The sequence below is a fragment of the Gnatocerus cornutus genome, unplaced genomic scaffold, assembly GCF_029298725.1.
Source record: "Gnatocerus cornutus isolate USDA-ARS CGAHR unplaced genomic scaffold, icGnaCorn1.1 ctg00000217.1, whole genome shotgun sequence".
In the NCBI taxonomy this organism is placed as follows: Eukaryota; Metazoa; Arthropoda; class Insecta; order Coleoptera; family Tenebrionidae; genus Gnatocerus; species Gnatocerus cornutus.
Window position 1 is genome coordinate 33,763 of NW_028275538.1, and position 16,094 is coordinate 49,856.

The following is a 16,094-nucleotide window of genomic DNA, read 5'->3' on the forward strand; positions in this document are numbered from 1 at the left end:
ACGACATCTTCGAACGTATAGCTGCTGAAGCCAGTCGCCTCGCTCATTACAACAAACGTTCGACCATAACCAGCAGGGAGATCCAGACGGCGGTGCGTCTTCTTTTGCCCGGTGAATTGGCGAAGCACGCCGTTTCTGAAGGAACCAAGGCCGTCACCAAATACACCAGTTCAAAATAAATCCTCCTCGAGCAGCTTGGAAGTTGGTTGGAAAAAAAAGAAAAAAAATCGGTTCTTTTCAGAACCACAAATTCAACTCGAACGAATTAAAAATTTTCGTCTTCATACTATATAAGTTCATGAGAGAAAATATAAATAGTGAAAAATATATTTAAAAAAAGTTTGACATCAGAAATGTTAATAAAAAAAGAAAAGAGTAGAGACAACGGCACGCGGTGTTCCCAAGCGGTCACCCATCCAAGTACTGACCGCGCCCGACGTTGCTTGACTTCGGTGATCGGACGAGAACCGGTAGTTTTCAACGTGGTATGGTCGTTGCCTGGTAAAATTTTCCAAGATGGTACGTTGACGATTTTTTGTGATTGTTCGATCGTTTGGATGTGACATTTTTCGATGGTACACATGTCAGAAAATGTACAAGATTTAAAAGAAGAAAAAAAAAAAATTTTTTTTTGCGAGTCGTTTTTTAGTTTTTTTTTTGCGACAAAATGACGAAAAAAAAAAACTCGTATGAGGCGTTAAATTAAATTGTTCGTTTGACGATCTCAACGAGTCACTTGCGATTAACGTAATTTAAAATTTGAGAACTTACTTACTCACTTGCTTGCTTAGATGGAAATAGCACCCACTTGAAGTAAACGCCGACACGGACCGGAGATGAATAAACTCCGAACGGACGGGGTTAATTCATGAACTGACCGTAGTACGGTCGAAGGTTCGCCGCCGCCGCTACCTGCTTTCTTTCTTAGAACTGATAACAGAGTTGGTTTCTTTGTCTGTTCATTCATCGAAATTCCCACCACTCTGGCCGGGCCGGGCGGGGTGGGTGTGTGTTGTTTCATGATTTGTTCTCTTCTCGATTTATTCTTTTTCCGACGTCGTTCGATTCATAGAGATGTTTTCGTCGAAAGTGTGGTCGCGTTTACATTGCATTAAAATTTAATTTGTTCCAGTGCGACGATGAAACAAGAAAAAAGTTTCAAGTAAGTACGCACGCACGCACACCTACATATTTCATTTTTTAAATCTTTCGACGTTCGTAGTTTCTGCTCGAAATGTCGACTAATAGTAGGGAATGTTTTGTTGATTTGTTTGTTTTTCGTTTTTGAGAAGAACAAATGAAAATTTCGTTGGATTTCTGTCGACCGACGACCGACTGAAAATCCGCCGACATCGACGTAGTTTTATTTAGAGTGTCTGAAAAATGCAAACAATGCAAGATTTCCGTATTTTTGTTGGTTTGTGGTGTTTGGGGAGTTTTTTTTATGATTATAAAATGGTTTCGTCGAGAAAAATTGCTTCTTTCGCAATGAATTGGCAAGAAAAATTAAAAAACTCGTCCGTTCCCGTCGCTGGATGTTCGACGGTGGTCCGTCTGATTTTCCCTTTATTTTCGTAAAATTGACGAGAATTTCGCCGTCAAAACTGTTTTCGGTGATGTTTCGATGATGGGATTTCGTCGTGTGAGGTAATTTTTGAGGAAAAAATGTCGATTTTGCGAAAAAAGTCGTTCGAAAAGTCCGTTCGTCGTACAAATTCGTTTCTCATGGTCGAGTCCGAAATTGACATCGTTTTTTTTCCGACCTGTTCGTCAAGATCGTTTTCAAAAATCAACTCCTACGAAAGGCGAAGGTTTTATCTTCGTTCTTGAAAAAATTCGACCTTCTCGGACGTCATCTTCGACCGTTTGTGAATTTTTTTCCTACACTCTGCAGGTTCGTCGGTCGTCGCTCCGATCCGTGCTGCGTCTCTTTGCGAGGCGATTTTCGAAAAGATCGCACGTACTTTTCGACCGATTCGTTCGTGAAACTTGTAGAGGATGCTTCCAAGTTTGTCTGGTCGAAAGCGGAACTTTCCTGTTATTCGTGGAAAACGCGTAACGTCGGCGTCGAACTTGGATGTCATCTCCTTGTTTCGGAGGGTCTTTGTTCGAGTCGACGATCGATCGGTCCTTGTTCGCTTTTGGAGGTCGGCTGGTCGTCCGGGAAAACTTGAGGTTATTCAGGAGGCCATCGCCGACCGAATCGCTCATGTTCCCGCACCCGGAGGCGGTGATCTTCGCGTAAAGAGAACGATGCCATCACGCGAAAGCTGTATTCGAGGCCCACTGAATTTTCTAACTCGACGAGAAGGCTCTCGTTTAGTCCGCGGTCCGCGCGTTTTCGAACGCGCCAACACTTTGACTTTGGCGCCCAATTCGTTCTGTAAAGTTCATTCGTTCTTTCACCGAAGAATAAGCCTACCTATAATAAAAAGAAAAAAACGCGCGCGCGATAGACGAAAATATGGCCGACGTAGAAAATCAAGCAGCTTCGACGGTCGCCGGTGCCACTTCCGGCTCCTCACCGGTGAAGAAGGAGAAGAAGCCCAAAAATCCGAGAAGCAAACCTTCTCATCCGCCCACTTCGGAGATGGTCACCAACGCCATCAAAGGCTTGAAGGAACGCGGCGGTTCTTCGTTGCAGGCGATCAAGAAATATGTCGCGGCCAACTACAAAGTCGACGCGGAAAAATTTGCGCCTTTCATCAAGAAGTACCTTAAGGGCGCCGTCGCATCCGGTTCGTTGGTCCAAACCAAAGGAAAAGGAGCTTCCGGTTCGTTCAAGTTGGCTTCTGCCGTCACCGGTGCAGCTAAGGCTCCGTCCGCCACGAAAAAGAGATCTGCCGCTGCGACCGCGTCGTCATCGGCGAAATCCAAGAAGACGGGCGTTGCTAAACGTTCCGTCGCGTCAGCGCCGACGTCCGCCGAAAAAGGATCCGCCTCAAAAGCCGGTAAGAAGGCCGCCCCCGCCGCTTCGGCCAAGTCTAAGAAAACTGCCGCCGAAAAGAAGAGCGTCGCCGTATCGAAGGCTAGAAAGGCTGCGTCCGCTCCCGAAAAGAAAGCCAGCGCCGCCTCCAGATCGCCCGTCAAACCCAAGACGCCATCGAAAGCGAAGAAATCCAACAAGGCCGGTCCAACCAAGAAACCGAAAGCGCCGAAACCGAAAACGGCCAAAGCCGTCACCGTCAAAGCGAAAAAAACCGCTTCACCCAAGAGAAAGAAGTGAAAAGTCGACGACGATGATTTAATTTTTTCAACGACGACGACGTCCTGGTGGTTTCGGGAACGTGCTCCGATCGTATATATCGACGTAGGGGCACCATCGATACAAATAAATGGCCCTTTTCAGGGCCACAATTATTTTCAAGAAACGAACGAAAGATTCGCTTGGACAATGCACATTCTGTTGAGGAGATACATACTTTCATTTGATTTTCTTGTCTATTCATTTGACTGTCGAAACAGTGTTATTACAAAGAATGATAAACTTTATTATATAATAATGTTTCAAATAGTCTCAGTTAAAAGAAAATTTAATGTGAAAGAAAAAAGCAAAAGTTTATCGTTTTATGTAAGTACGAATTTTGTGAATAAATCACATAACCTAACTTTTTTTTTTTTTTTTTTTTTTTTTCAATCTCAAAAAGTTGCATGCGCGAACGATAAATTTTCAATTCGTTGGAAAATAATTGTGGTTCTGAAAAGAACCGATTTTTTTTTTCTTCTTTTAACACCTTCGAAGATGAAGAATTTGTTAATTCTAGATGGTCGGATCGGATGGATGGATGGATGGATGGAGGAAATTTAAGCCCTCTCGCCACGAATGCGTCTCGCCAATTGGATGTCTTTCGGCATGATGGTGACACGTTTGGCGTGGATGGCGCACAAGTTGGTGTCTTCGAAGAGGCCGACGAGATAAGCCTCGCTGGCTTCTTGAAGTGCCATCACGGCCGAACTTTGGAAACGGAGATCGGTCTTGAAATCTTGGGCGATCTCTCGGACGAGACGTTGGAAAGGCAGCTTGCGGATCAAAAGTTCAGTGCTCTTTTGATAACGACGAATCTCACGAAGGGCGACCGTACCGGGCCTGTAACGGTGAGGTTTCTTGACACCTCCGGTGGCGGGAGCGCTTTTTCTGGCCGCCTTCGTGGCCAACTGTTTTCTAGGTGCCTTGCCACCGGTAGATTTACGAGCCGTCTGTTTAGTTCTCGCCATCTCGGATATCGGATGAATCAAATGAAAAGAATTAACGTAGGTAGTGGCTTGCTTGCTTGCTTCGACCGAACGACCGACCGTACGTACGAACGTTCGAAAGTCAACTGAAAATTTTCGTCGCGCCAACGGCCGTTTTATAAACTCGATGAGTCATACGGCGACGCCATTGGTGGATTCGTTTTTAACGCGAGGTGGAGCTGCCGTAACTTATAAATAGTCCCGCGGAATGAAATTTTGACGTTAGTTCCATAACGAACTTGGTCGAAGCTACGTCGTTTTGTACGAAGAATTTCCTAATTTTATCAAGATGACCGGTCGTGGTAAAGGTGGCAAAGGATTGGGAAAAGGTGGCGCCAAACGTCATCGCAAAGTTCTACGCGATAACATCCAAGGTATAACGAAACCGGCGATCAGAAGATTGGCTCGTCGTGGTGGTGTGAAACGTATTTCCGGTCTCATCTACGAAGAAACCAGAGGTGTGTTGAAGGTCTTCCTCGAGAACGTCATCCGTGACGCCGTAACTTACACCGAACACGCAAAACGTAAGACCGTCACCGCCATGGACGTCGTCTACGCCCTGAAACGTCAAGGTCGTACCCTTTACGGTTTCGGCGGTTAATTTTATCATTTTATGACGTGTATCCGCATCCTCAGAGGAATAACAACAAACCCCCCGCAGGCAAGCAAACAAACAAACAAAAAAAAACGGTTCTTTTCAGAACCACAAAATAAATCAAACGAATTAAATATGTTGCTCAATTGTGTGTTTGTCTTCAAATCGAAATGAAAATCGTACGGAGTGAGTGATCATTTTAATTTGTGATCCAGGCGGCGACTTTGACAATTTTGACAGCAGTTTTAGGTTAGAATGACCATCGTTAAAAGAACGTTTTTGCCACGAAGAGTATATTTGAGGTTATGTCCAATATGGGGTAGAGTTACTCTCCTCAGACGTGACTTGAAACAAAATCTCATAGCAAATAAAACGATTGATTGTAGTATTACGGCTCACCGCTGACGACTGCTGCTGCAAGAAATTATCGAGACGGAGAGCACGTATAGGCGACCGGTGTGTGTGTGTATGTTCTTAACAGATTAATGTGCGAAATGTGAAGAAATTTACGACGAATCGGAATGTTTCTTGAATTAGATAATCAATAAATTATTATAGATAGAGTTGTCGAGTTCGTGCTTTAGTCGGGCATTGAATTTTTCTAAAAATTACGATGAAAAGTCGTAAAAATCATCTTTCTTGGTTGAATGTAATCGAAAATCTTCCGTTCAGTCTACGCTCGTATAATGAATTAATTGATCGGTTTAACTTTAAAATATCTAAAAGACTTTTTAACATGATTCTCATAGGTTGTTGTATTTTGGCGAAAAAATCAATTCGTTCGAGTTGAATTTTTGGCCCTGAGAAGGGCCGATGTGAAGATGGTTTTTATAAAAGTTTTTGTTTTTCGTTCGAGATGACGGCGGCGAAGAATTAAATTTAAGGCTTCTTTTCGGTCTTCTTGGGCAACAACACCGCCTGGATGTTGGGCAAGACACCGCCTTGGGCGATGGTAACGCCGGAAAGGAGCTTGTTTAACTCCTCGTCGTTCCTTATAGCCAATTGAAGATGTCTCGGAATGATACGGGTTTTCTTGTTATCTCTGGCGGCGTTTCCTGCCAATTCGAGAACTTCGGCGGCTAGATATTCCATTACGGCCGCCAAATAAACGGGAGCACCTGCACCCACTCTTTCGGCGTAGTTTCCTTTACGCAGAAGACGATGAATTCTGCCGACGGGAAACTGAAGTCCGGCACGACTGGAACGAGACTTCGCCTTTCCCTTCACTTTACCTCCTTTTCCTCTTCCGGACATGTTGTTATACGATATAAACAGCAAAACACCTACTGCGACTGACACGAAGCGCACTGACAAACGTACGGCTTGAAATAAATGCCGAACGCGGCGAAGGCTAGAAATTTATATGGTCGGTACAGCGCCATCTCGTTAGGGCAATGGTCGAACGACGAACTAAGGCGGAGCGCCTGTTTGTCGCTCGCTCGTTATAAATAGAGGGATTTTAGGTGTGCGGCGTTTTAGATCGAGTATACTCGTCGTAACGTGCACGTCGTGTCTGTCTCGTTTTCTGTTTTTAAACGTTTTTTTAACTCGACGACTAGAAGAGAATGCCACCCAAGACCAGCGGTAAGGCGGCCAAGAAGGCCGGAAAAGCTCAAAAGAACATCTCGAAGAGCGACAAGAAAAAGAAGCGCAGGAGGAAGGAGAGTTACGCCATCTACATTTACAAGGTGTTGAAGCAGGTCCATCCCGATACCGGTATCTCCAGCAAGGCTATGTCTATCATGAACAGTTTCGTGAACGACATCTTCGAACGTATAGCTGCTGAAGCCAGTCGCCTCGCTCATTACAACAAACGTTCGACCATAACCAGCAGGGAGATCCAGACGGCGGTGCGTCTTCTTTTGCCCGGTGAATTGGCGAAGCACGCCGTTTCTGAAGGAACCAAGGCCGTCACCAAATACACCAGTTCAAAATAAATCCTCCTCGAGCAGCTTGGAAGTTGGTTGGAAAAAAAAGAAAAAAAATCGGTTCTTTTCAGAACCACAAATTCAACTCGAACGAATTAAAAATTTTCGTCTTCATACTATATAAGTTCCTGAGAGAAAATATAAATAGTGAAAAATATATTTAAAAAAAGTTTGACATCAGAAATGTTAATAAAAAAAGAAAAGAGTAGAGACAACGGCACGCGGTGTTCCCAAGCGGTCACCCATCCAAGTACTGACCGCGCCCGACGTTGCTTGACTTCGGTGATCGGACGAGAACCGGTAGTTTTCAACGTGGTATGGTCGTTGCCTGGTAAAATTTTCCAAGATGGTACGTTGACGATTTTTTGTGATTGTTCGATCGTTTGGATGTGACATTTTTCGATGGTACACATGTCAGAAAATGTACAAGATTTAAAAGAAGAAAAAAAAAAAATTTTTTTTTGCGAGTCGTTTTTTAGTTTTTTTTTTGCGACAAAATGACGAAAAAAAAAAACTCGTATGAGGCGTTAAATTAAATTGTTCGTTTGACGATCTCAACGAGTCACTTGCGATTAACGTAATTTAAAATTTGAGAACTTACTTACTCACTTGCTTGCTTAGATGGAAATAGCACCCACTTGAAGTAAACGCCGACACGGACCGGAGATGAATAAACTCCGAACGGACGGGGTTAATTCATGAACTGACCGTAGTACGGTCGAAGGTTCGCCGCCGCCGCTACCTGCTTTCTTTCTTAGAACTGATAACAGAGTTGGTTTCTTTGTCTGTTCATTCATCGAAATTCCCACCACTCTGGCCGGGCCGGGCGGGGTGGGTGTGTGTTGTTTCATGATTTGTTCTCTTCTCGATTTATTCTTTTTCCGACGTCGTTCGATTCATAGAGATGTTTTCGTCGAAAGTGTGGTCGCGTTTACATTGCATTAAAATTTAATTTGTTCCAGTGCGACGATGAAACAAGAAAAAAGTTTCAAGTAAGTACGCACGCACGCACACCTACATATTTCATTTTTTAAATCTTTCGACGTTCGTAGTTTCTGCTCGAAATGTCGACTAATAGTAGGGAATGTTTTGTTGATTTGTTTGTTTTTCGTTTTTGAGAAGAACAAATGAAAATTTCGTTGGATTTCTGTCGACCGACGACCGACTGAAAATCCGCCGACATCGACGTAGTTTTATTTAGAGTGTCTGAAAAATGCAAACAATGCAAGATTTCCGTATTTTTGTTGGTTTGTGGTGTTTGGGGAGTTTTTTTTATGATTATAAAATGGTTTCGTCGAGAAAAATTGCTTCTTTCGCAATGAATTGGCAAGAAAAATTAAAAAACTCGTCCGTTCCCGTCGCTGGATGTTCGACGGTGGTCCGTCTGATTTTCCCTTTATTTTCGTAAAATTGACGAGAATTTCGCCGTCAAAACTGTTTTCGGTGATGTTTCGATGATGGGATTTCGTCGTGTGAGGTAATTTTTGAGGAAAAAATGTCGATTTTGCGAAAAAAGTCGTTCGAAAAGTCCGTTCGTCGTACAAATTCGTTTCTCATGGTCGAGTCCGAAATTGACATCGTTTTTTTTCCGACCTGTTCGTCAAGATCGTTTTCAAAAATCAACTCCTACGAAAGGCGAAGGTTTTATCTTCGTTCTTGAAAAAATTCGACCTTCTCGGACGTCATCTTCGACCGTTTGTGAATTTTTTTCCTACACTCTGCAGGTTCGTCGGTCGTCGCTCCGATCCGTGCTGCGTCTCTTTGCGAGGCGATTTTCGAAAAGATCGCACGTACTTTTCGACCGATTCGTTCGTGAAACTTGTAGAGGATGCTTCCAAGTTTGTCTGGTCGAAAGCGGAACTTTCCTGTTATTCGTGGAAAACGCGTAACGTCGGCGTCGAACTTGGATGTCATCTCCTTGTTTCGGAGGGTCTTTGTTCGAGTCGACGTTCGATCGGTCCTTGTTCGCTTTTGGAGGTCGGCTGGTCGTCCGGGAAAACTTGAGGTTATTCAGGAGGCCATCGCCGACCGAATCGCTCATGTTCCCGCACCCGGAGGCGGTGATCTTCGCGTAAAGAGAACGATGCCATCACGCGAAAGCTGTATTCGAGGCCCACTGAATTTTCTAACTCGACGAGAAGGCTCTCGTTTAGTCCGCGGTCCGCGCGTTTTCGAACGCGCCAACACTTTGACTTTGGCGCCCAATTCGTTCTGTAAAGTTCATTCGTTCTTTCACCGAAGAATAAGCCTACCTATAATAAAAAGAAAAAAACGCGCGCGCGATAGACGAAAATATGGCCGACGTAGAAAATCAAGCAGCTTCGACGGTCGCCGGTGCCACTTCCGGCTCCTCACCGGTGAAGAAGGAGAAGAAGCCCAAAAATCCGAGAAGCAAACCTTCTCATCCGCCCACTTCGGAGATGGTCACCAACGCCATCAAAGGCTTGAAGGAACGCGGCGGTTCTTCGTTGCAGGCGATCAAGAAATATGTCGCGGCCAACTACAAAGTCGACGCGGAAAAATTTGCGCCTTTCATCAAGAAGTACCTTAAGGGCGCCGTCGCATCCGGTTCGTTGGTCCAAACCAAAGGAAAAGGAGCTTCCGGTTCGTTCAAGTTGGCTTCTGCCGTCACCGGTGCAGCTAAGGCTCCGTCCGCCACGAAAAAGAGATCTGCCGCTGCGACCGCGTCGTCATCGGCGAAATCCAAGAAGACGGGCGTTGCTAAACGTTCCGTCGCGTCAGCGCCGACGTCCGCCGAAAAAGGATCCGCCTCAAAAGCCGGTAAGAAGGCCGCCCCCGCCGCTTCGGCCAAGTCTAAGAAAACTGCCGCCGAAAAGAAGAGCGTCGCCGTATCGAAGGCTAGAAAGGCTGCGTCCGCTCCCGAAAAGAAAGCCAGCGCCGCCTCCAGATCGCCCGTCAAACCCAAGACGCCATCGAAAGCGAAGAAATCCAACAAGGCCGGTCCAACCAAGAAACCGAAAGCGCCGAAACCGAAAACGGCCAAAGCCGTCACCGTCAAAGCGAAAAAAACCGCTTCACCCAAGAGAAAGAAGTGAAAAGTCGACGACGATGATTTAATTTTTTCAACGACGACGACGTCCTGGTGGTTTCGGGAACGTGCTCCGATCGTATATATCGACGTAGGGGCACCATCGATACAAATAAATGGCCCTTTTCAGGGCCACAATTATTTTCAAGAAACGAACGAAAGATTCGCTTGGACAATGCACATTCTGTTGAGGAGATACATACTTTCATTTGATTTTCTTGTCTATTCATTTGACTGTCGAAACAGTGTTATTACAAAGAATGATAAACTTTATTATATAATAATGTTTCAAATAGTCTCAGTTAAAAGAAAATTTAATGTGAAAGAAAAAAGCAAAAGTTTATCGTTTTATGTAAGTACGAATTTTGTGAATAAATCACATAACCTAACTTTTTTTTTTTTTTTTTTTTTTTTCAATCTCAAAAAGTTGCATGCGCGAACGATAAATTTTCAATTCGTTGGAAAATAATTGTGGTTCTGAAAAGAACCGATTTTTTTTTTCTTCTTTTAACACCTTCGAAGATGAAGAATTTGTTAATTCTAGATGGTCGGATCGGATGGATGGATGGATGGATGGAGGAAATTTAAGCCCTCTCGCCACGAATGCGTCTCGCCAATTGGATGTCTTTCGGCATGATGGTGACACGTTTGGCGTGGATGGCGCACAAGTTGGTGTCTTCGAAGAGGCCGACGAGATAAGCCTCGCTGGCTTCTTGAAGTGCCATCACGGCCGAACTTTGGAAACGGAGATCGGTCTTGAAATCTTGGGCGATCTCTCGGACGAGACGTTGGAAAGGCAGCTTGCGGATCAAAAGTTCAGTGCTCTTTTGATAACGACGAATCTCACGAAGGGCGACCGTACCGGGCCTGTAACGGTGAGGTTTCTTGACACCTCCGGTGGCGGGAGCGCTTTTTCTGGCCGCCTTCGTGGCCAACTGTTTTCTAGGTGCCTTGCCACCGGTAGATTTACGAGCCGTCTGTTTAGTTCTCGCCATCTCGGATATCGGATGAATCAAATGAAAAGAATTAACGTAGGTAGTGGCTTGCTTGCTTGCTTCGACCGAACGACCGACCGTACGTACGAACGTTCGAAAGTCAACTGAAAATTTTCGTCGCGCCAACGGCCGTTTTATAAACTCGATGAGTCATACGGCGACGCCATTGGTGGATTCGTTTTTAACGCGAGGTGGAGCTGCCGTAACTTATAAATAGTCCCGCGGAATGAAATTTTGACGTTAGTTCCATAACGAACTTGGTCGAAGCTACGTCGTTTTGTACGAAGAATTTCCTAATTTTATCAAGATGACCGGTCGTGGTAAAGGTGGCAAAGGATTGGGAAAAGGTGGCGCCAAACGTCATCGCAAAGTTCTACGCGATAACATCCAAGGTATAACGAAACCGGCGATCAGAAGATTGGCTCGTCGTGGTGGTGTGAAACGTATTTCCGGTCTCATCTACGAAGAAACCAGAGGTGTGTTGAAGGTCTTCCTCGAGAACGTCATCCGTGACGCCGTAACTTACACCGAACACGCAAAACGTAAGACCGTCACCGCCATGGACGTCGTCTACGCCCTGAAACGTCAAGGTCGTACCCTTTACGGTTTCGGCGGTTAATTTTATCATTTTATGACGTGTATCCGCATCCTCAGAGGAATAACAACAAACCCCCCGCAGGCAAGCAAACAAACAAACAAAAAAAAACGGTTCTTTTCAGAACCACAAAATAAATCAAACGAATTAAATATGTTGCTCAATTGTGTGTTTGTCTTCAAATCGAAATGAAAATCGTACGGAGTGAGTGATCATTTTAATTTGTGATCCAGGCGGCGACTTTGACAATTTTGACAGCAGTTTTAGGTTAGAATGACCATCGTTAAAAGAACGTTTTTGCCACGAAGAGTATATTTGAGGTTATGTCCAATATGGGGTAGAGTTACTCTCCTCAGACGTGACTTGAAACAAAATCTCATAGCAAATAAAACGATTGATTGTAGTATTACGGCTCACCGCTGACGACTGCTGCTGCAAGAAATTATCGAGACGGAGAGCACGTATAGGCGACCGGTGTGTGTGTGTATGTTCTTAACAGATTAATGTGCGAAATGTGAAGAAATTTACGACGAATCGGAATGTTTCTTGAATTAGATAATCAATAAATTATTATAGATAGAGTTGTCGAGTTCGTGCTTTAGTCGGGCATTGAATTTTTCTAAAAATTACGATGAAAAGTCGTAAAAATCATCTTTCTTGGTTGAATGTAATCGAAAATCTTCCGTTCAGTCTACGCTCGTATAATGAATTAATTGATCGGTTTAACTTTAAAATATCTAAAAGACTTTTTAACATGATTCTCATAGGTTGTTGTATTTTGGCGAAAAAATCAATTCGTTCGAGTTGAATTTTTGGCCCTGAGAAGGGCCGATGTGAAGATGGTTTTTATAAAAGTTTTTGTTTTTCGTTCGAGATGACGGCGGCGAAGAATTAAATTTAAGGCTTCTTTTCGGTCTTCTTGGGCAACAACACCGCCTGGATGTTGGGCAAGACACCGCCTTGGGCGATGGTAACGCCGGAAAGGAGCTTGTTTAACTCCTCGTCGTTCCTTATAGCCAATTGAAGATGTCTCGGAATGATACGGGTTTTCTTGTTATCTCTGGCGGCGTTTCCTGCCAATTCGAGAACTTCGGCGGCTAGATATTCCATTACGGCCGCCAAATAAACGGGAGCACCTGCACCCACTCTTTCGGCGTAGTTTCCTTTACGCAGAAGACGATGAATTCTGCCGACGGGAAACTGAAGTCCGGCACGACTGGAACGAGACTTCGCCTTTCCCTTCACTTTACCTCCTTTTCCTCTTCCGGACATGTTGTTATACGATATAAACAGCAAAACACCTACTGCGACTGACACGAAGCGCACTGACAAACGTACGGCTTGAAATAAATGCCGAACGCGGCGAAGGCTAGAAATTTATATGGTCGGTACAGCGCCATCTCGTTAGGGCAATGGTCGAACGACGAACTAAGGCGGAGCGCCTGTTTGTCGCTCGCTCGTTATAAATAGAGGGATTTTAGGTGTGCGGCGTTTCCGCCTGGAGAAGGTGTCCCGAGCGGCCAGGAATGGAGAAGTCAAGGGAACCGAAGAAGTGGGCCGAAATCCCGAAGAAGCCGCAACCAACACTCAAGGAAATTCAGCAGGAGGAAAGGAAGAAAAAAGAAGAGGAGAAACCACACTCCTCCAAAAAATCGGAATCAAAGTCCGCCCCAAAAACGGACACAGGTAAGTTAGCTGAAGAACTGTCATCTCTATTGATTCAATTTCAGGCTAAAAATCCAACGGATGAGGAAATCCTCCAATTCCACAAAACCATCGGTCGCATCATCAGGATGACCGCGAATTAAGAAGAACACTTTGAGTGGGAGTAAGAAAAAAGAAAAAATGAAGAAACAACTGGCGGACGGTTTGAAAATCGCCGCCTGGAACGCAGATGGGATCAAGAATAAGAAGCAAGAGCTGGAGCTCTTCCTCAAGGAGAAGGAAATAGATGTGGCCCTCTTAAATGAGACCCATCTATCAGGTAAGGACAGTTTAAAATTTCAACATTTTTATTGTTTTAGAAAAGACAGAGAAAACAGACAAGGAGGGGGTGTGGCCATTCTCATCAGGAAGAACATCCAGCACCACCCACTCAACAACACAGCCGCCAATGAAAACGTGGAACAAACCGGAATCGTGGTCTCCACGAAGAGCGGTAAACTCGCGTTGTTCGCGGTTTACTCGCCGCCAGGAGCACCAATCGACGAAGAGGAACTCGACGAAATCTTCAAAAGGAGGGAACCGACGATCGCAATGGGCGACTTCAACGCCAAACACATCGTCTGGAACAGCAAAATCACCAACACGCAAGGAAGAAAACTTTTAAGGTACGTAGAAAATCGAACACTCACCGTTATTTCCACAGATGAGCCGACAAGATACCCGCCTGGAAACTGTGGACAGCCGGACATCCTGGACATCGGAATCATCAAGGACATCAACAAAAGGTTCAAGCTGGAAGTGGAAGACGAGCTCAGTTCCGATCACAACCCGATCGTGCTGACGCTGGACGGAAGCCGAAAGCGAGAACCAAGGATCATCGAGAAGGTCAACTGGAACAAGTACGAAGAAAACTTCACCATCGAAGAAATCGACATCAACAACGGAGAAGAACTAGAAGAAGCAACGAAGAAACTTGAAGGAGCCATTCAATCAGCGATGGAAAAATCCAAAACGAGTAAGATTCAATATGAAATACCAGAGAAAGTTCGCGACGAGATCAAAGAGATCGTCAAGAAAAAAAGAAAAGCTAAAAAAGTGTTTCAGAGAACCCTCGCACCACAGGACAAGAGCGAACTCAACAGATGGAACCACGAACTCAGCCGGATTCTCAGGGAAGAAGAAAACCGGAAGTGGGAAAGAAAAATGGAAGAACTCAACGAAGAAGATCATCCACCATGGAGAATGGCAAGAGCACTGAGGAAGAAAAGAGAAGAAATCCCCCCCCTCGAAACGGAAACCGGAACGGCGTACGAAGACAGGGAGAAGGCAGAAGTTTTCGCGGAGAAGATGGAAGAACAATTCACCAACAACCCCTCACAGGACAGGAACTTCGAGATGGAAACCGACCAGAACGTCCAGCATCACCTCCAGGTACCAGAAGGGTACAGGATGGATGAAGCAACCGAAGAAGAAATCGAAAGAATCATCAAGGACCTCAACCCGAAGAAAGCTCCGGGAAAGGACGGAATCACCAACACGGCAATCCAAAAATTGCCACAGGTAGGTAAACAAGCACTACTGAAAATAACCAATGCAATTTTAGGTCTCCGGAAGTTCCCGGAAGCATGGAAGGAAGCAAGAATCATCATGATCCACAAACCAGGAAAGAAGAAGAAGGACCCCGCCAGCTACCGACCCATCAGTCTGCTCTCCAGTCTGAGCAAGGTAGCCGAACGAGTCATCCAAAGAAGAATTCTCGAAGTAATTGAAGAAAGAAAAATCATCCCGGAAGAACAACACGGATTCAGAAGAAGACACGGAACCATCCACCAAACAACAAGGATCACAGACTTCATCATCCAAGGATTCAACGTCTCAAAAGTGACAACAGGAGTCTTTTTGGACATCGAAAAGGCCTTCGACAGAGTCTGGCACCAAGGACTCGTCCGGAAACTTATCGATTTCCGGATCCCGTTGGCCTACGGTAAGTTAATCCACTCGTACCTTACTAATCGCTGTTTTCAGGTCAAAGTCAACGAAGAGGAATCCACCAAGAAGTGGAGCAAAGCAGGAGTCCCTCAGGGTTCTGTCCTAGGGCCGCTCCTGTATTTGCTCTACACCGCGGACGTTCCAACGACGGATGACACCGTCATCGCTACGTTCGCGGACGACACGGCCATCCTGGCCCAAGGAAGACACACCGCAGGACTCGCCAAGAAGATCAACACCCACCTGGAGGAAATCGAAAAATGGACAGAAAAATGGAAGATCAAAGTCAACGGGAAGAAGAGCAACGGAATCATCTTCACGAAGAGACCAAAGAAGCACAAACCAATAAGAAGCATCAAGTTCAGCGAAGAAGACATCCCATGGAAGACGGAAGTCAAGTACCTTGGAATCACCATGGACCAAAAACTTGACTTCCAGAAGCACATCAACGAAGCGGAAATCAAGGCGAAAAGGATCAACCAGGAACTCTACCCACTCCTCAACCGGAGGAGTAAGGTAAGTATTGAAAACAAAATACGTATTTACACTTCTGTTATTAGGCCCACCATGACGTACGGAGCACCAACCTGGAACCAAGCAGACGAAAGAAGAAAGAAGAAACTCCAAATCGTGCAGAACAGGACCCTGAGGAACGCCATCGACGCCCCATGGTTCATGACCAACGAACAAATCCACAACGACCTGAAGATTCCACCCATTGAAGATGTCATCCAGAAGATCGCCAGGAGGCACTTCGAGAAGGCAGCAGAACATGACAACCCAACAATTCGGAAGCAAACAGAGGAAACCACCACGAGAAGATTCAAGAGGCCAAGACTCGCAATGGAAGAAGAATAGAAGAAAGAAGAAGAAGAAGAAGAAAAGGTCCCACACTGGAAACACAAGACCCACCGAAGAAGAAAGAAGAAAAACCACCGAAACAATAGGCCACCGAAGAAAACAAGAAGAAAGAAGAAAACCACCGAAGAAAAGGATCCATGACTGTGGAAGAACACGAAGATCGTGAGACCACGAAAAAGTAACC

General features: G+C 45.1%; 2 non-coding genes across 2 annotated transcripts; both read right to left on the reverse strand.

Annotated features, from left to right (window-relative positions):
* Window positions 1-379: 379 nt before the first annotated feature.
* On the reverse strand, window positions 380-499 carry LOC148165773 (5S ribosomal RNA). Its single transcript, XR_015771192.1, has one exon. It is a non-coding gene; the product is annotated as a 5S ribosomal RNA (ribosomal RNA).
* A 6,466-nt stretch (window positions 500-6,965) lies between these two features.
* On the reverse strand, window positions 6,966-7,085 carry LOC148165774 (5S ribosomal RNA). Its single transcript, XR_015771193.1, has one exon. It is a non-coding gene; the product is annotated as a 5S ribosomal RNA (ribosomal RNA).
* Window positions 7,086-16,094: the final 9,009 nt, after the last annotated feature.